This window comes from Colossoma macropomum, unplaced genomic scaffold (assembly GCF_904425465.1).
Source record: "Colossoma macropomum unplaced genomic scaffold, Colossoma_macropomum, whole genome shotgun sequence".
Taxonomy (NCBI): Eukaryota; Metazoa; Chordata; class Actinopteri; order Characiformes; family Serrasalmidae; genus Colossoma; species Colossoma macropomum.
In genome coordinates this window covers 33,196,323-33,215,365 of record NW_023494798.1, presented here as the reverse complement: position 1 = coordinate 33,215,365, position 19,043 = coordinate 33,196,323, and positions in this window count along the sequence as shown.

Genomic DNA, 19,043 nt, shown 5'->3' with positions numbered 1-19,043 from the left:
CCTGACACCAGAAGCTTAAAATTGGAGAAAATTTGGCCAGTCGTTTGAAATCAATGTGTTAATTTTGCCAGGCAGCAGTCACCTGATTGGTCAAGAGCCCCGAGCTGGTATTTTATCTGCTCAGTGCACTGAATATGGTGGAGAGTGGCACAGAGACCATCATCATTTCTTTTCTTTTTAAAGAAATAACATGTTTTCAAGGCACAATAAGCCACCGCATTCAATACTGGTATATTAGCCACTTTGTCCTTTTTTGTGTCCACGAGCAAAGAAATGGATTTGCTGATATTGCCATGGTCCCCAAAATAGCCTTGCGTGACGCTGTGAGATTTCCCATAAAACACTTACGCAGGTGTTTGAATAATGTGGACTCAATGAGTCAGTCAGGGACATTGACTATTCCTGGTCAACATGCTGAGTTGTCCAGCAAAAATGTCTCTGAATATGACAAAAATGATCTCTAAGCAGTAGAACTTGTGATCTGTGATTTGATCTAACAGCTAAGAGCTAATAGATTGGAGAACAGCGCACGTTAGAACAAAAATGATGATAATCAAAGGATTCACACAGAATATTTGTTACATACTTAAATTTACTTCTATTCGTAGCAGGTCTGACACAGGTATGGTGGTGGTGTTAGTCAAGGGGAAAGCAGAAAGCATGAGATAAACCCCATGACTCAAAAATGCCTGCTGTTTTACCAATTTATTCATCATAAATGTATTAGTTCATCATTTTTTTGTGGTGACTTTTTCATGTGTAGAGGAGAACAGTGAACAATGCAAGCCTAGAGAAGAATGCTTAATTTCACACTACGCTGTACTTCGTCTTCTTCCTTTGTCTGCCGAGTGCACTAGCAACATCCAAGCATCTATGTAGAAGACCATAGCAACTGCCTAGCAGCTTCCTAGCAACCACCTGGGATACAATAGTGAGCACTTAGAAACCACATGAGAAATGATATAACTGGTTAACAACACCCAACAACTACCTTGGATACAATTGCTACCACCTAGCAGCACCCTAGCAACCCAACGGGATACCACAGCAACCAATCAAAATGCTGTAGTAACCTTTTGACAAAATCCTAGCAACCACCTGGGAATTGCTTAAGCTACCCTGATAATTTTCTTCAATTTTTTTTCTTCAAAATGCACTTTTATTTACTTTATTATTATTATTATTATTATTATTATTATTATTATTATTATTATTTCTAATCATTTGTAAAAGACCCTTCTCTCCAATGGCAATGGTACTGGTTCGTCCATCACAAATCGTCTGCACCGTGTAAAGAGCAGGAAGCATTTCCAAATGATTTAAAATAACAATAAAAGATGGAACAAATGTAGTTCATACATTTCAATATGACAACAACAGGTTGTTTGAGTGATTATGAATATTATCCCTCATATTGGATCATGGCACACATGGCATTGCCTGTTTCCCAGGTCAGACAGAATGGGCGTTTGATCCACTCCTATACAGCACCACACTGCCATGCATTACTCACAGTAAATAAAATTCCATCAGTGATTCGAATGTGTCTGAAAGGCCCGGGGCATCCCAGTCGAAATAAAATTGAAACATCTAACCCCCCAGCCCCAACCCCCCACACATGAACGCTGTGCACTCTGACTGTGTCAGTGTGAACTGAGCAGTATTGATTGGGTCCTCTAATGCATTGGGCTTTTGATAAGCGAGCACTTTAGCTGTACAGGTTCTGGAGTTTTCTATTATCTGTGTAATATGGAAAGAAACACGCTGTCTGAGCATATTGCCAAGAATTTACAGTACTGAAAAAGTCTTAGCAAACTGGAGGAAATGACCTGTGAAACTATTTATCTGCAGAGTAACAATTTATTTGTTAAAACAAAACACAACGCAAATAGACAAATAAACAGTGCCTCGTGTTTGTTCTGTGACTTTAATCATTTCTGAATCTTTACAGTCATAGTTCAATGTTCACAGTTACCATCCAATACCTAGTTTATCTAATCAATCCTTCATTAAATTAAGTCAATGCAGCTCACGAACATGAACAAATCCATGCGATGGCTGGAGAGCAGAGAGTCAGGAACTAAACCTGTGTTCTTCTAATTATACTGATGTAATCTATGCATCAATAACATTACTTAAAGAATAGTTATGTTTATTTGTATTCATTCTAATGTTATATAGTGTTTACTGGCACAAACACATTACTGTCCTGATAAATAGTTACATGTATCTAAGGAAAGTACATCTACTATAAACATCAAAAACCTCTAGATATTTTATTTATCTCTCCCAATTTGATCTGCATACTTCAAAGGGCCAGCAATTTTGCGTAAATAATTGTTTAGGATGTAAACAAAGTCATTCAGAGTGGTTTGAGGTAAAATTTTCTATTCTACAGTCAGAATTGTTTGTAGCAGTGGTGATAGGAACCAGAAGCTCTGAAGAATTTAAAGAGGAACTCTACCAATTTTTCAACATTTCTGCATAATTTAATGGTTTAGACGTAAACAAAGTCATTCACAGTGGTGGTGATAGGAACCAGACGTCCACCTCTAAAAGCTCCCTCACAGAAAGTTATTATATGAAATGGTTATGAATTCACTGCCTGATGTCTGAGACACTGTTTTATGATAGTTTTGCATTAAGCTTTGGCCAACAATATTCCAATCATGGCGGAGAGGTACATTCAGGGTTTTGGATAAATAATGTCTATATTTGTGTTGTAGTCATGGTGATCCCAGGTTCCTTTCACCACCACTGTAAAGACATCTGAACCATTTCACACCAAAACACTCTGAATCACTCTGATTACATCTAAACCACTGAATTATGCAGAAATATAGAACGATTATTGGAATTCCACCTTTAAAACACAACAGAACTTTGAAACCCAACTGAACATTATATTTATTAAACCTTCCTGTCAAAAATGTTCTGCATTACAAAGTTGGCTAGCATGGTTAGCTGATTAGCAAACTGATGCTAACCTAGCTAAGGACAAGTTACATTTAGAAAATCCTCAGTGATGCCTCCTCCCCACCAGCGCAGGTAAAGTACAGTACTGGGCAAATGTTTCGGTGCACCTGAGAATATTATATTTAAAAGCCTGTTTATCTTGTTGTGTTTAAATATGCGCCAGTTCCCCCAGTCATAGCGCAGAAAATCAATAAATGAATATGTAAACATTAGGGGTGGGAATCTCTAGGCACCTCACGATTCGATTCGATTACGATTCAGAGGCTGCGATGCGATTATAAAACGATTATCGATGCATCTTTTTTTTCTATACATGATTTCTATTTTCTTGCTGTCTGAGGACTTGGTAGTTTTAAAGCTAAGCATTTGTAATGATCCATAATGCATTTATGTCCAATATCTTTTATTAATAAAACAAATGCAAGTGATGTGGCAAGTGAACTGGAAGGCTCTCATTCACTGCTCTTGTTTGGAGAAGATGCTGCCACTCTTTAGTACACATTCTGTCCTAAAATGCGCTGTTACGGTGAAATAAGATCCAGTGGTAAAGGATGTTCACGCAGCACGTTATACATTCTTTAGTGATTTTATAATTTCGGTTTTGGTCTCGTGATGGGGGGTGGGGGAGAGCGGAAGACTGCAGGTCACGTAGCAACAAGGTTTGTTAGCAAACGAAAAAGGAAAAGAGAAAGACGGACGAACATTTGGAGATGAACGGACTTATTCGCATTTATAAGCAGCGCAATTGGTTTCCCGATACGTTAAATCTGCAAAGAGAGACTGTCAAACACTAACTATAAAAGGTGCAAAGATAAAGTTGCTTCTCTTTCTAATTTTCCACAGGTGGAACGGGAAAGTTCAGCAAGAAGCTGGCGAATGAGAAGCGACTTCAGCCTCGTAAAACAGCCGAAAGCTGAGAGACATTTTACAAGAAGAAGAAAAGCAGCTAAAGCTAAAGCTTAAAGCAGAGCGAAGTAAATCTGCGTTTTCGTTTGTATTGTTTAGCCTAAACTAGGACATCAGCACGTACTGAGACATACTGGACATAAATGTTGTGACTCCCAAGGTGATTTGATTTTTGCTGAAAGGTCAAAATGGCTCTTCCTAACATTTGGGTGGTGACTCCTGACCTGACCTGGCTTTAATGCAGAGGGAGCCGGTCAGATTTCTCGCTCATCCAGTGGTGTTTTTGTTATGTGCCGCCACAGACTGTCCGGGCGCTGCACTTACCCACTTCCAAGTTCCGTCTTTTCGCATTCCACCAACATTACGTTATAAAATAAATATTTGGAAAATCGAGTTTTGACATTTGTGAATCGATTCAGAATCGTCCAAGTCTGCATTGCGATGCATCTAAGAATCGATTTTTTTATGTAAACAGCTGCAATAGAGAAACCACATTAAACAGTTGGAAAACTGCTGCTATGCTTAACCATAAAGTGTCGCTTGGACAACCAGAAATTTCACACCAAACCACTCTGAATGACTTTATTTACATCTCAAACACTGAATTATGCAGAAATGTTAAGTTTCCTTTGCATGTATATATTGTTTTGTATTGTTACTGTAATACTCTTGTGTACAAATATGATACTGTCTTATTGCGTTTTTATTTGAACAGTGTTTTGGGAGCACTATGTGAGAAACACTATATAAGAATGTGCAATGTAAAATAAACCCACTGTAAAAACACACACACACACACACACACACACACACACACACACACACCCACACACACACACACACACACACACACACAAAATGTTTCCATCTCAGGTCTTCTGTAGGTGTGTAAGTGTTGCTGTGTTCCTCCTAACCAAACCCTGACCTCAACCTCAGCAACAAAAATGTTGACTTTTTCCTCCTTTACTTTTTCAGGGTTCCTTTATTTTAGTAAATCATTTGCCAGGATGTTTCAAGGACATTTTTCATAAATATATGTGACAGCACTTATTCGTGGAATGAATCAAATCTGCGGATGTCCTTAACATTAACGTAAAAAATGCGACCCCTACCTGCCCCTTATTCACTGAAACCCAGGCACACTTACCAGCACTAAGCATTCCTCAATCATTTGATTATAAGCTTTACTGAAATATTAAAAGTAAACATCACACACTTCACACAATATATGTATGAAAATGTCAAATTCATTTGAGGAAAAAAATGCAATCTCAAAATTTCCGCTTAAAGCTGCACTATATATATGTTTTGGGGATTTGGAGACCTCTCTGGTGGAAATGTGTATTTGCCCCCAATGTGTGGAGGAATATTTTGTAATACGGGTTGTGCTTTGGACCTCTTTCCTGAGTGGATGAATCTGATGATTGGAAGAGAATCCAAAGATAACTTCTGAGGCTGTGAGTGAATTATTTACTATTGTCATCACATCTTCATCAGTATTTGAGTCCTAAGCATCGAGGCAGACCTTCTTTTTGAGTCTGTGCATGTAAAGATGTATGATGTGGTGTAAAAAACTCCTGACTTGAGGCCTCTGACTTTCAAATGATTGTTTCAGGTTTTACAGGGTTTTTATTCTCCTCATTAATTTCAGTTTTAACCAAAAAAAAGCTCATACAGTACAGATCTAATTGAGTTGTTGAGATATAAACAGTCTAAGTGGTCTGATGTGACATGCTTCATTGTAGAGAAATTACCAACTCTGATTTCTTTACAGTGGTGGTGATAGGAACCAGGGATCACCATGACTACAACACAAATATAGACATTTTATTTACTATCTGAAGTTTTCTTTGGGGAATATTTCAGGCCAAAACCAATCTTAAAACAATGTCTAAGATGCCAGACATTGTATTCATAACCACTTCTTGTGCGACTTTATGTGAGGAGGTTTTTAGAGGCATTAAAGTCTTCAGACGTCTGGTTCCTATCACCACCACTGTGAGCAATTCTAACTCTAGAATGGAGCATTTCACATCAACCCTGTGTGAGAACCCTGCTTTTTAATTAAAGCCGCATTTTTTCTGGTGGGAAAAAGACTCATGGAGAGCAGCTAAATGCCCAAAATGTGTGTGTTTTGGTCTCAGAAGGCGCTGAAAACATACACATGTACCCAAATGCACACACAAGCTCATAACTACCGTAAGCAGTCTCATTCTCTCATAGGAGTTACCAAGTTCCCTTCCCTCGTGGAGGCGAATGAGTTTTCCGCAGTCATTTCTGAATCCACTGATCTGGGATCGGCGGATAATGCCTGAGTCAGGCTTTACGGCTCTGCTCCAGGACCTGTGGGAGAGCACGAGAGAGAGGACCTCGTTTGGCCATCTCCTAATAACATACTTAGCCATCTAACATGCTGTTTAGTGTCCCTCCATGTACACACTTGCACAGGTTTTTATTGCCCTTGTGCAATTGAAGTCTTGTGTGTTTTTTATTGCGCCCATATTTCATTTTGGCCTAGTTTCCCTAAATTGCCTGTGGGGCCCGGGCGAGAGGAGTGGAGCGTGGCTGTTTCTAAATGAGATGGGAGGATGAGAGCGAGTGAGTGAGTGAGTGAGTGAGTGAGAGAGAGAGGGAGAAACAAAAGAAAGCAAGCAGTCTCTCCATGCTTAATTGTGGCAGTGACTCACCGCAAAAAAAAGAAGGCGAATGGACTTCAGGGGAAAAAAGCGACGAGACCGAGTGGAAATGGAAAGGTGGTTCCGCCTAGCAGAGGAAGTGGTGGTCATGCTGGCGTGTGTGGGCGAGAGGGAGGCCACAGAGAGCACTCACCGGCCGGCACATAGTGTACTGAAGCTCTGAAGGAGTATCCCCTATTTACCCATCCCCCTCAAATCCATTTGATGGCCATCGGAAGGATGGATAAAGGGAATTAGACATTAGGGCAGTGTTGTTCTGCTGACCACGTTGCACTGAAATATACACCCAATTCAGCAGCACTGAGACTACCATAGCTATCATCAAGGATGTGGAGGGAAAAAAAGGTGGGTAGACCCTGAACTGCACTGGGAATCCAGTCGCATTACTGCAGAATGAAGGACGACTGCATATATAAACTTTTTCATCCCTTTAATTACTATGATGTTATTCGTTAATGTGGGCTGCAGTTTGATTTCCTGGACTGTATATACTCACCGATCCACCAAATTTGTGATCATCACCATTATGATCAGCAGTGAATAACATTGATTTAAAATGGATAATTCCAGTCCTAAAATCTGATTGGCTAAGCTGCTTTCACAGCCATTGTAAAATCCACGATATGCTTCACCACAGCTGATTTGTATATTACTATGCTGCTGGCCTTTAGTTAAATTTAGGAATTCCTATGCCTTCAAAGAGGTGGGATGTGACAATTATTTATTGTTGCCCACCCCTAATTTTTGGTGATATGAAGCTGAATTCAGCTATTTGCCAGCTTCTTGTTCGAGTTTTCCCGTTCCACCTTAAATGGTGTCCATTTAAGGTGGAACAGGAAATTTAGCTAGCTAGTTACCAAGACTAAGCTACTAAATACTACGATTTTTATGCTTGTCATGAAGAAAAGGACCATAATACATCGAAATGACATTAAACTAAATAATACAGCGGTTATTTTATGTTTTTAACAGACAAAATATTTACATTTGTTGGTTTCTTTGGTCGTTTGTGCAGCCATCTTGCTTTTTTCTCATAACACTCTGTTTGGAGCCTCTGAAAAACCCCCGTTTGAAGGGCCATGTAGCCCCAACACTTCGCCCTACCCCTCTATCTCAACAAAAATCGGGACACCCTACCTCATACATACATACATCATCTAAACCGCTTATCCTACTGGGTCGCGGTGGGGTGCTGGAGCCTATCCCAGCTGTCATTGGGCGGAAGGCAGGCTACACCCTGGACAGGTCGCCAGTCCATCGCAGACACCCTACCTCAGAGGTCTTTAATTAAAATTCAATAAGGTCCAGTCAAAGAAAATTTCCTCAAGCGAAGGTCCGGAACATCATAATGTCTAACTTGCATTATGATTCAGTGCCATATACTGTTTACTGAAGTAGCCTAGTAGGTATATCAACATCTTATACAGTCAACAACTAAATGTTGAATCAAATAAAGTACAATTCAGTCATATTTCAACAACATTTATTGTCAGTTTTCTCTTTTTAGAGCATGATGTGAAATAATCTGTCTCACTTTCTTCTCCGACTGCTGTGTCCCGCCTCGTCCCTCCCCTGTGTGTGCCACTCACTCGAGTCTCAGTGCTTAACGTAATGCACAGATCTGATAGGCTGAGTAGCGTCACGTGCGATATTTACAACGCATGCGATTGGTCTGTGAGTCTCCCGGGCTGCTAAATCGGTACCGTTAATGCTAGAAATCATACGCCGATTAAAATAGGACCGAAATTAAATAATTCTCCTTAGTTTATCGGTTATAGGCCCAGGTTTGCATAGGACAGCGTCTGAGTCCGGACTCGGACCGCGGTCCACCTATTAGTGACCTCTGCCCTACCTCTAGGCGTGAACGCGTAAAACGGAGGGGTAGGGCTAAGTGGTAGGGGCGAGGGAAGAAATGGGGTTGGACCAGAATAAACCTGACATCGACATCGACTTGAGAAGTCTATGACAAATGATTGTCTACAAAAATGGATTATAGTCCCTCATATATCTAAAAACAGTAGCAGCAGCTGTCTTGAAACCTGAATGTAGACCATGTTTGTAGATTGCAGTGTGTCGTACACTGTAGACTATTTAGATTACCAATTGATTAGCTTAGCCTCCTTTATATATTACCAACTCCAGTGCAAAACTAAAGCTGCAATCTTCAGACACCAAACACAACTTGGCCGATCTACTACATTTGTGATGAGGAGAAACTCCTTCTTCAAAGTATCTATTGGCCAACGCGGCTAACTAACGTCACTGATTAGCTGCATGTGAGGCTCAGTGATTGAGTACATTGATAACGGTCACAGCTGAGGAAGTAGCGCAGAGCCCAGCGCAGCACTTCAGTAAGCAGCTGTCCCTCCTGGCAAACTAACAGCAGCCCAGCAGTGCAGGAGAGTGCTGAAGTGATAGCAGTACGGTGTCCTGTGGTGCTTACTGCGGGGAAAATGCAGCAGATTGGGACGAGAGAGAGAGACAAAGAGAGAGAGTGTATGTGTGCTGATACAGTGTTACTGGAGAGAACATTTTGCTCAAAGTGCACCCCCTGCCTGGTGCAGAGAAAGGCAGAAATGCCTCACTGCGCTCAGTCCTGCGGACCCTCACTCCACCACACTCACTTCTAACAGAAGGAAACACGAGTGGAAGCGTCCAGAAAATAAGTGTCCTTTACATTTTAGTGTGGTGCAGAAGTCCATAATCCCTTGTGCCGGAGACTTTTTCGTAGTAGGGAAGCCGGGATGGTTGTATTATATGGGGTGAGTTGTAACAGCACCAGATCCACCAATCAGGTGATATATATACACTGATCAGCCATAAGATTAAAACCACCTCCTTGTTTCTACACTCATTGTCCATTTTATCAGCCCCAATTGCCACATAGGAGCACTTTGTAGTTCTACAGTTACAGACTGTAGTCCATCTGTTTCTCTGTATTCTTTGTTAGCCCCTTATTTTCCCTATTTTTCAATGGACAGGACCCCCACAGGACCACCACAGAGCAGATATTATTTGGGAGGTGTATCATTCTCAGCACTGCAGTAACACTGACGTGGTGGTGTTGTGTTAGTGAGTGTTGCGCTGGTCTGAGTGGATCAGACACAGCAGTGCTGCTGGAGTTCTTAAACACTGTGTCCACTCACTGTCCACTCTATTAGACACTCCAACCTTGTCAGTCCACCTTGTAGATGTAAAGTCAGAGACGATAGCTCATCTGCTGCTGCACAGTTTGTGTTGGTCATCCTCTAGTCCTTCATCAGTGGTCACAGGACGCTGCCCACAGGACGCTGCTGGCTGGATATTTTTGGTTGGTGGACTATTCTCAGTCCAGCAGTGACACTGAGGTGTTTAAAAACTCCAGCAGCACTGCTGTGTCTGATCCACTCGTACCAGCACAACATACACTAACACACCAACACCACGTCAGTGTTACTGCAGTGCTGAGAATGATCCACAACCCAAATAGTACCTGCTCTGTGAGGGTCCATGGGGGTCCTGACCACTGAAGAACAGGGTAACAAAGTATCAGAGAAACAGATGGACTACAGTCTGTAACTGTAGAACTACAAAGTGCACCTATACAGTAAGTGGAGCTGATAAAATGGACAATGACTGTAGCCAGCTGATTAGAGAAGCCCATGGTTGTTGAGTGTTAGCACAACGTTTGAAGAGTCAGAGAATTTATTTCACTCTTGAACTGTCACCAGTTGACAATTCCTAATGACCATTCTTGACTGTTACCCCGTCCTAATAAGTCTATCAAGGCCTAATGTGTTAAACTCTAAGGCTTTGCAACTTGAAAGGTGTCCAAACTCTGACACAGGACACAATTACTACTTTTTGTTTCTATTTTAAAGCTCATCAAATATAGTAACTGCATTAACATTTGCAGAGAGATTAGACCCCCCCCCCTTATTTTCTCCTCAATTTAGATGTATCCAGTTCCACTCACTAGTTAGGACTCCCACACTCACATGATGACACCAGCACTAGGAGGGTGAAGGCAGCACAGGCTTCCTCCGAGACCCGTGAAGCCCCACCGCATCTTTTCGAACCACTGCTCATGCGTCATCACTGGACAGCCGAATGCGCTCGGAGGAAAGCGCCAACCACCAGTTCTGTTACATCACCTAACAGACGCCTGCACTGGCTACCATCACGCTGTGTGATGGGGAGAAGGGGGGCCATTGCACCCACCCAGACAGCAAGGCCAATTGTGCTCTCTTGGACTTCCAGCCACGGACAGCTGTAGCATCACCAGGGATCGAGCTCACGCTCTCATAAGGATAGGGCCAATGCTTCGACAGTTGAGGCCCCCTGAAGACCCTGGCAGTGACCCCAGTGACCCAGTCATTAATACAAAAAAAATCGACATGCTTACTGAGACGTTTGCTCTTGTGCTGCTGTGAGTCACTCACTCTTCAGCAGGTGATGAGTTCAGTCATTCATCCTGTGGGGAAAGTGATGAAACAGCACTATTGACGTAAAAGCGATGAAATAAAAATGCAGCGCTGATGTTGATCCTCTTCCTCAACCTCTCAGCTCCCACCAGATGAAAGAGCTCTACCGCAGAGAGGGGATGAGATTTTCTCTCTGAGTGGGTGTATGTGAAATTTGGCTTATGTTGTCTTTATTATCCACTCACTGTGTTATAGTTAAACAAGATTTTATGTTTTTCTGGATCATATTTTCCTTTTATGTTAGAGATTTATGACTTGTATAGTTACGTTATACTTTTGGATTGGATTAGAGCAGGGGTGCACAACTCTGGTCCCGGAGGGCTGGTGTCCAGCACAGATTACTGCTCCGCCCCCCCCACCTCACACACTCACTGAACCTGGCAATTAACAAATTGAATCAGGTGTGTTTTAGCAGGTAAATCGCCAAACTGTGCTGGACACCAGCCTTCCAGGACAGGAGTTGTGCGCCCCTGGATTAGACTTCACTTTACATCTTATATGCATATATATAGAACAGTGCGTATCAAATGGATGAAACACAAGTACATATTATAAACATACAGTGCTGTGCAAAAGTCAGAGACCACCTTTATTTATTTAATTACAAGTAAAATCAGCCATTAAGTAGATGTAAGATAGTCCACTTGCATAAGAAGAAACTGATTAAAGCTACAGAGAAAGCGGGGCTCCTAACAACCACCTGGAAGACCTGGTAGACACCAAAACTGCCCCCATCAGATAAACAGCACTTAAAGCTTTCATCTCTGAGAGAGAGGAGAAAATCAAGCTGCTTCAGATCTGAAAACATCCACAGGTGTTTCTGTCCGTCCTTCCACTGTGAGAAGACGACTCAGCGCTGTGGGTCTGAAAGGATGTGTAGCTGTCAAGAAGAACCTCACTGAGAAAAGGCGTGTTACACCACATAACTTCAAAATATATTACATATCCTCAAATGAATGTACACAGCACGTATAAAGCTCAGGCAATGATGTCATCTATATGTTTTCAGTGCAGTTTCCCTGTTTGCTGCGTGTTGAGCTGAATCGTTTTGTTGAAATTGTTTTATTTATGTATTTATAAGACTATCTTTTATAAGATAGATTTAAGTATTTATAAGTCTTGTTTATGTTACAGATAACTTTATGCTTTTCTCTCCAACTACTAGCTACAGTTGTGTGCAAAAGTTTGGGCACCGCTGACCAAATGACATTATCTTGTGTTTCTAAGTGAAAATAAGCTTAATAATAAACATAACACACTTGAATATGACATTTTTCTATTTATTTGCTGAGTTTAACTAATTAAAAAAAGAGAAAGTGTATAATTAAAATGTGCCATAACTTTTGCTACTTTTTCTGGTTTATTTATTTATTTATTCCCAATATGTTAACCTCAGCAAATAAATTTTGTGCACTAAAGTTTGCAGAAAAACACCATATTAAGGTGTGTCCTCTGTAGAGGAGGTGTTAAAAATTGTCTTCACAATTCAACAAAATGTAATTTGACCAGGGGTGCCTAAACTTTTGCATACAACTGTAGGTCTCCCCATCACATTATACCAGAATACATTTTTACAGTAACTCATCCCGTCATGCGTAAAAATCAGTAGTGCAATTCAGGAATTGAGCAGCAACACAATATACATTTATTTCCTCTCATGATTTTCATAGGTTATGTAGAGTTTTGGTGCAAGTTTGGTATTTTATTCACTCCTGAAGATGTTCAATTCCCAAAGTAAACGAAAACGATATTAGCTCGCATCACTGTATATATGTTCCTGGTTATTGGAGATTGAGAGAGATACCTACACTTTTCCGGCTGGTCTACGTTGCCAGTGAAAAACACCGAGCTTTCCTGTTTATTTAGACGATAAAGAGGATTTGACAGCACTTTATGATGTACGATTGGTGATAGTTGCTCTCTAATTGCTTTTTATTAGGCTCTGTATGTGTTTGTGTAGAGTCAGTTTTCTTGAACTCCTCATGAACAGATTAGTTTTGAATTGTGCGATCTCTGAGGCCTCTCAGGAGCAAATAGCTGGTGAACATCATGAATAAATTGGTTCCACTTTAATCAATACACACACGTGCAAAAGCACAAGGACACACTAATACATGCAAATCAACGAGTCGGGATGGAAGAGCCCAAATTATTTCAGAATGACTCGTGGCACCGAGGGACACGCGGCTCTGCGGTGACGGACCGGGGCAAAATTGGAAAAGCACATTTCAATGAATACAAAAATAAAACAGAATACATTTAAATAGCAGGGCCTCAATAAGTAATTTAGTTTTATCGTGCAGATTTAATATCTTTATTATTTTTCGAACACTTTGTTACGGAATATGGGAGGCAATGGCACAAAAAATGAGCCAGAGCTCGATTTGAAAACATCGCTTTTAATCTGTCAGGGGAAGGCTGTGACAGATATGAGAGCTGCTGATTGAAGCTGTGAAAGGAGGAGAGAAGGAGGGATTTTAGAGGATGATGAAGTTCATGAAGGCCGGTTTTATGCAAAGTTTGTACTAATTCAAAAAGTCAACTTAGATTTATGTTATGGTGAGTAAAAAGTGTAAATTTTCAAAAAAAAAAAGATCATCAGTCAAAAATCAGAACCACTTAATTAGCCACTATTGTTCAGAAGAATCATGAATCACATGCTGACTAGTTTGCGGATCATTAAAGACGGTCAAATCTGCTCTATTCATGCAACTTTGCATATTAAGGGCCATTTCTGCATAAATTTGACCTAAAACTTCACCAGATTTTCATACAAGTCCTAATAAAAGATAAAGAGAACCAAATTAAACAAATGAGACAAAAATATTAGACCTGGTCAAATGTAGCAAAGAGTGACAAATGTATGTGAACCTTTAGGACTGTTCTCTGTAGAGGGTGTGTTAACTTCTTTTCACTTAGAGAATCAACAAAACATGTTATTTGACCTCATGATATCTAATGCTGTTTTTGATTTCTTTTAAAGTTGAAATATTTGGATGTATCATAAGTTTAATTTTAAAATTTAATAAAAAGTTAATTAAAAAAAAAATCTGTCTTTTTCATGTCACTACCAAAACACAGAGTTGTAGAAGTAGGCGGGGCCTTATTTTGGCCACACCCCTACATTTCAGAGGAAGAAGTGAGACTGCATCCCTGTCCCTGATGGCCACATGGTGAGCAGTTAGATCCCATTGTTTTGAAGTAAATGTGTCCCAAAGTCTGAAAATCAGTGTGGAACATTAAGAAGTGTCACTACCGAAACACAGATTTTCTGCAATTAAGTAACAACTTTTTTGTGTTTTAATAAAAAATATGATATGAAAAGATATTTTATGTGTGAACAGCTGTTCAAAGCTGTGTTTGCTGGTCATGTACTGGCTAGTTCTGATCAAAATGAGCTTAAATTGTCACTGCCGAAACAATCACTACTGACACATTTATTAAAGTTTCAGTAGTGTTATTATTGTTTCGGTAGTGACAAAATGTAATGTTCAATCTTAATTATGTTTATCTTATTAAAATAAAGATGGGGTCAAGCGAAAAGGATTTTAGTCTAAAGTCCAGGTCTTTTAAAAATCTGACATGTGTTTTGAATTATGGAATTTGGTAGAATAATTCGCATATAACTTCCCTCTTATATCAGTCACTTTTACAATGTATATTGTCTCTATGTTTTGTGTATATCTTGTGTATATTTTGTGTATATTTAATATGTTTCAGTTTGTTTTTCTTGTATTTTTATTTTTACTTGTTTACTTTCTGTAGAGTGATTACCTGAGCCTCATCACAAGCATTTCAATGCATAAATGTCCTGACATATTGTGCAAATGACCACTTAAAACTTATACTGTTAGAAATAAAGGTTCTGTTCAGGTACATTTTTCATTAATCAAGGTACAAACAATGTAAATGTTCCCTCAAAGGTACAACAGTGGCTTTAAGGTCTGATTGTGAACCTTAAATAAGTTTATCCAGGTGAAAAGTTCGTATTTGTACCTTTTCCTAACCGAATATTTTAAAACAGAACAGTAAAATAAAAGCCTGGAGGCGAGACGGGGTGTGTGGAGTCAGTACAGCTTAGAACATATCATTTCAATGGATTATGGTTCAGTTATGTTCCCTGACTAAAGGTACTGAGATGTACCCTTAAGGGTTCCACCCCAGTGACAAGAAGGGAACTGCCCCAGTGACAGTTTACTCCCTTTTTCCTGGAGGGTGTAGGTTCATTCATAGCAGTAGAGCATATCAGACAGCTTTCCTTAACTAGGCCCCCTAACAAAAAACCACAGCCGCTTTAACATCACAGAATGGTCAGAAAGATTCCTGGATAATTAAACAAGGACAGATTGCTCGGTCAAAAGACAAGTAGCATCCACTTCATTTCTGACTCAGCTCCTCTGTAAGCTGATAGCCTCGTCTCGCCTCTCACTCAACTGCTTAATTCCCCCTATTCTCCTCCAGATGCTCCATCGTGACTCATCATCAATGAGAGCAGGAAGCGGCCGCTTCGCACGCGCACCCTCCCCCCAAAATATCATTATTAGACCTCGCTTTAACGATCTTACCAAATATGAATGAAAGCTCAGGCAACAAAACGTAACCTCCGAGCCACTCATCATTATTTTCTTCTGGAGAGGCTGTCCTGGAAACTCGTTAACCTTTTCGCGGGCCTCGGAAGTAAACGCTGATAAAACCGTCCGCAAACAAAGCTCCCAAACCCCCAATTATGTCAAAACCTCACCCAAAGTGTCCCAATCAAGCTTCGCGGCGGTCGGGCGACGAAAGCCGCTGATTACTAACTTAACCTCTCCCCAGAAAGCCTTAGAGAAGGCAGAAAAAAATAACATGATGGATCCCGGGCCTAGCCGGATAATTTATGCTAATTACCCGCAGCTTCTTTTTTGGGGTAATTATGAGGGTTCCTGTGGAGAGGAGTGCGACTCTGTGTGAGTGTTCGTGACATAAACACTGTGATTAGCTCCACACTGCCTGGGTGACCTATGTGAAGAGGTTGGGGGGGGGTTATAGCCTGATTTCTTTGGGTCACTGTCACCCCTGGATTATTATCGACCCGCGGGCACAGCGGGGCGAGTCAATTAAGGCTTTGATAAAAATTAGACTCAAGTTGCGTGAGCAGCGGGGGACTGAGTTAAAGGAAGGAAGTGGCTCCGGCTGTAATGCGATGAAAAAAAGGAGACCGTGGCTCGTACGGAGCGAAAGCGGTCGCCATGGCTCTCACCTTTGGTGGCGGAGGTCGTGGTGTTGTTTTATCACCAGCAAAAACAAAGGCCGTTTTGATGGAGATAAGATTATTCAGGGTTTTTAATTATACCCTGCGTGTCGGCAATGATATTTAATATCAGCTTCCCCTCTGACTGCAGGCCAGACCGGAATGATTGGCTCAATTTCTCCTGTCAGATTAAAGAGGGCTATGCGGTGCCTTTGAATAGGCTGACGATGTTCGTCATGTTTGTTATGTCTTTCTGTAGTCATCTGTAGAAAACCTCTCTGAAACTGTCGCAAAGAAAAGATAAAAGACTCATTTTCAAATGCTGAAGGTCAGCAGGTCAGGAGAATAAGACTAAAATTAAATGAAAAGCATGTGCAGTTGTATGTAAAAGTTTTGGCTCCCTGGTCAAATGAGATGTTGTTGTTGATTTTCCAAGGCCGAATCCCATTTCAGCCTTCGCCCCTACCACTTAGCCCTTATCCCTCTGTTTTGGTTCATGCTGAGGGGTAGGGTATCCCGATTTCTGCTGAGATAGAGGGGTAGGGCGAAGGGTTAGGCCTACATGGTCTTTGGTTTTTTAGAGGTACACTCCAAACGGAGTGTTATGAGGATAAAAGAGAAACCGAAATGGCTGTACAAGCGCTGTTTAATGTGGAACAGGAAAAGAAGAAGAAGAAGCTGGTGAATATCTGACTTCAGCTTCATATCACTGAAGAATTAGGGGTGGGCGATAATAAATAATTGCCCCCCTCTTTGAAGGCATATGAATCCCTAAATGTAACTAAAGCCCAGCAGTGAGGAGCTGAACTTTACCCTCCTCTGCTGTCACTGCAGACTGGCAGGGTCGCCTACAGAGCAGTGCTAGTAGCTGTTAATGAAGTGATGCTCTTTTTATTTGAGGGTCTCATTTCAGAGGGAAGATTTCAACCACTACCCCTTGTAACTCAGTTCAAATGGGCAAGGGGACACTCGAAAACAAGGCATAGGGGTAAAAATAAGCAATGGGACTGGGCTAAGTGTTTGTATTAACAGATCCTTATAACAGCAATTTAATCATTAACTAATAGTTCATATTGACTGTTAATAATTATATAACAGTTGAATATACATTCATAAATGACACCATTTGAATTGTTAACCATTTACTTAGTGACATACAAATAATCAATAGTTATTTATAATTGTAGGAATCTAAGAATCAATTATAGTTTGTTAATAATGATTTAGGTTTTTTGTACTTTTAACAATTAAATGCCGCTGCTATCGAATAAAAAACTTTTATTTACTTTTTATTTTTTGCATATTTTGAAAACTCCAACTATCCTTTGCATTTGTTTCCTGTCGGTGTGTTTTTGTTGTAGCTCCATTTTGAAAACCACGTTCCCCTAAACGTCAGGGGTATGTGGTTGATTATTCTGCATGTCAGTCAGGCGGCTGCTTCCTGTCAAAGTAAGTGGTTCTCAGGCACACTAAGCAACAAAAACAACAGGCTCTCTGATGATAAATCAATGTTAACTTCTTTAACTTTTAGGTTTTTAATGAACATTTTTAGATTGATAATAGATAATAACTCACACCAGTCCATATTTGCATAACTTGTTTTTTGCAGAGTTTATTTTGCTAACAGATAACATATATCCATCTCTATTTTGATTTGTTGAATTTTTTGGTAAACAAAATATGTAAAATATAATTTTTGTTCAAATGCTGAAGTTCAGCAGGTCTGGAGAATAAAACATGCCCTGTTAACATTCAACAAACTGATATGTTTTAGCAAATGCTTTTTATAAATGTTATTAACTATAAATTGTATAAACGATGAGGGAGGGTTGAGCACTTTATTGAGATTTTTAATCAGTGTTACCATTGTTCCATGCCTGTGCATCTTTGTATCACTGTTTCTCCTGTTTTTGTCTCTTTCTCTGTGTGTCAATCATCATTTTATGAAGGATGCTATTTGGCCAATCAACTTGCAAAGTTAACCCCCACCGCCGCCCCCAGGAGGCAGAGCTCAGTCTTTAAAAGCAGCACGGTAGTGGTTGTTGTCAGCTCTGAGAACCTTGTGATGCCAGTCTCTGTTTGCTTGGTCTCTGCCAAGATGTGTTTGTAGCTCTCTTAGCATTGCTAGCTCTGTAGCTATGTAAGCCTTACAGCCTTGTTAGCTTCATAACCCTGCTTGCTTTGTTAGACCCCTGGCCTGCTAGTTTTAGCCCCGCCTAGCTTTAGAAGCTTGTTAAGCTGTCAGCTTTGTTAACCTTATTAGTTTTGTTGATCCAGTTAACCTTTTTGGCCTTGTTAAGTTTTATTGATCAGCCTTGTTGGCTTTTGTTAGTCTTCTCTCTTCATGTTACTCATAGAATTCTTCTAAACTGGTGCTTTTCCCCTGGGAGAGAGGTCAGAAACACACCTGCATTTACATCTGTATGTATATCATTGTCTAATCTCAATAGACTAGGGTCAGGTACTGCCTACTGTGTGTTTTGTTAATCCAGTATAGCATATCAGTTTTTCATATTTTTGAACAGGTGTAAAAGAATGAAAGGTAACTCTGAGCTTATTAGTTAAATTGTTAGTTAAATTGTTTGTTTCTTTCTTTTCTTTGGTACTATCTGCAGCTTTCCCCTTAGGTAGACAGCTCACGTTAAATTGTTCTTTTTAGCTTTGTTTACAGTCTAACTTGCATGTTGTGGGACTTATTAGCCTGTGTCAAAAACTTCAGCAGTTCTATTTGTATCCTACTGGTCCCCTATTTATTATGCATCTCCATCCTCT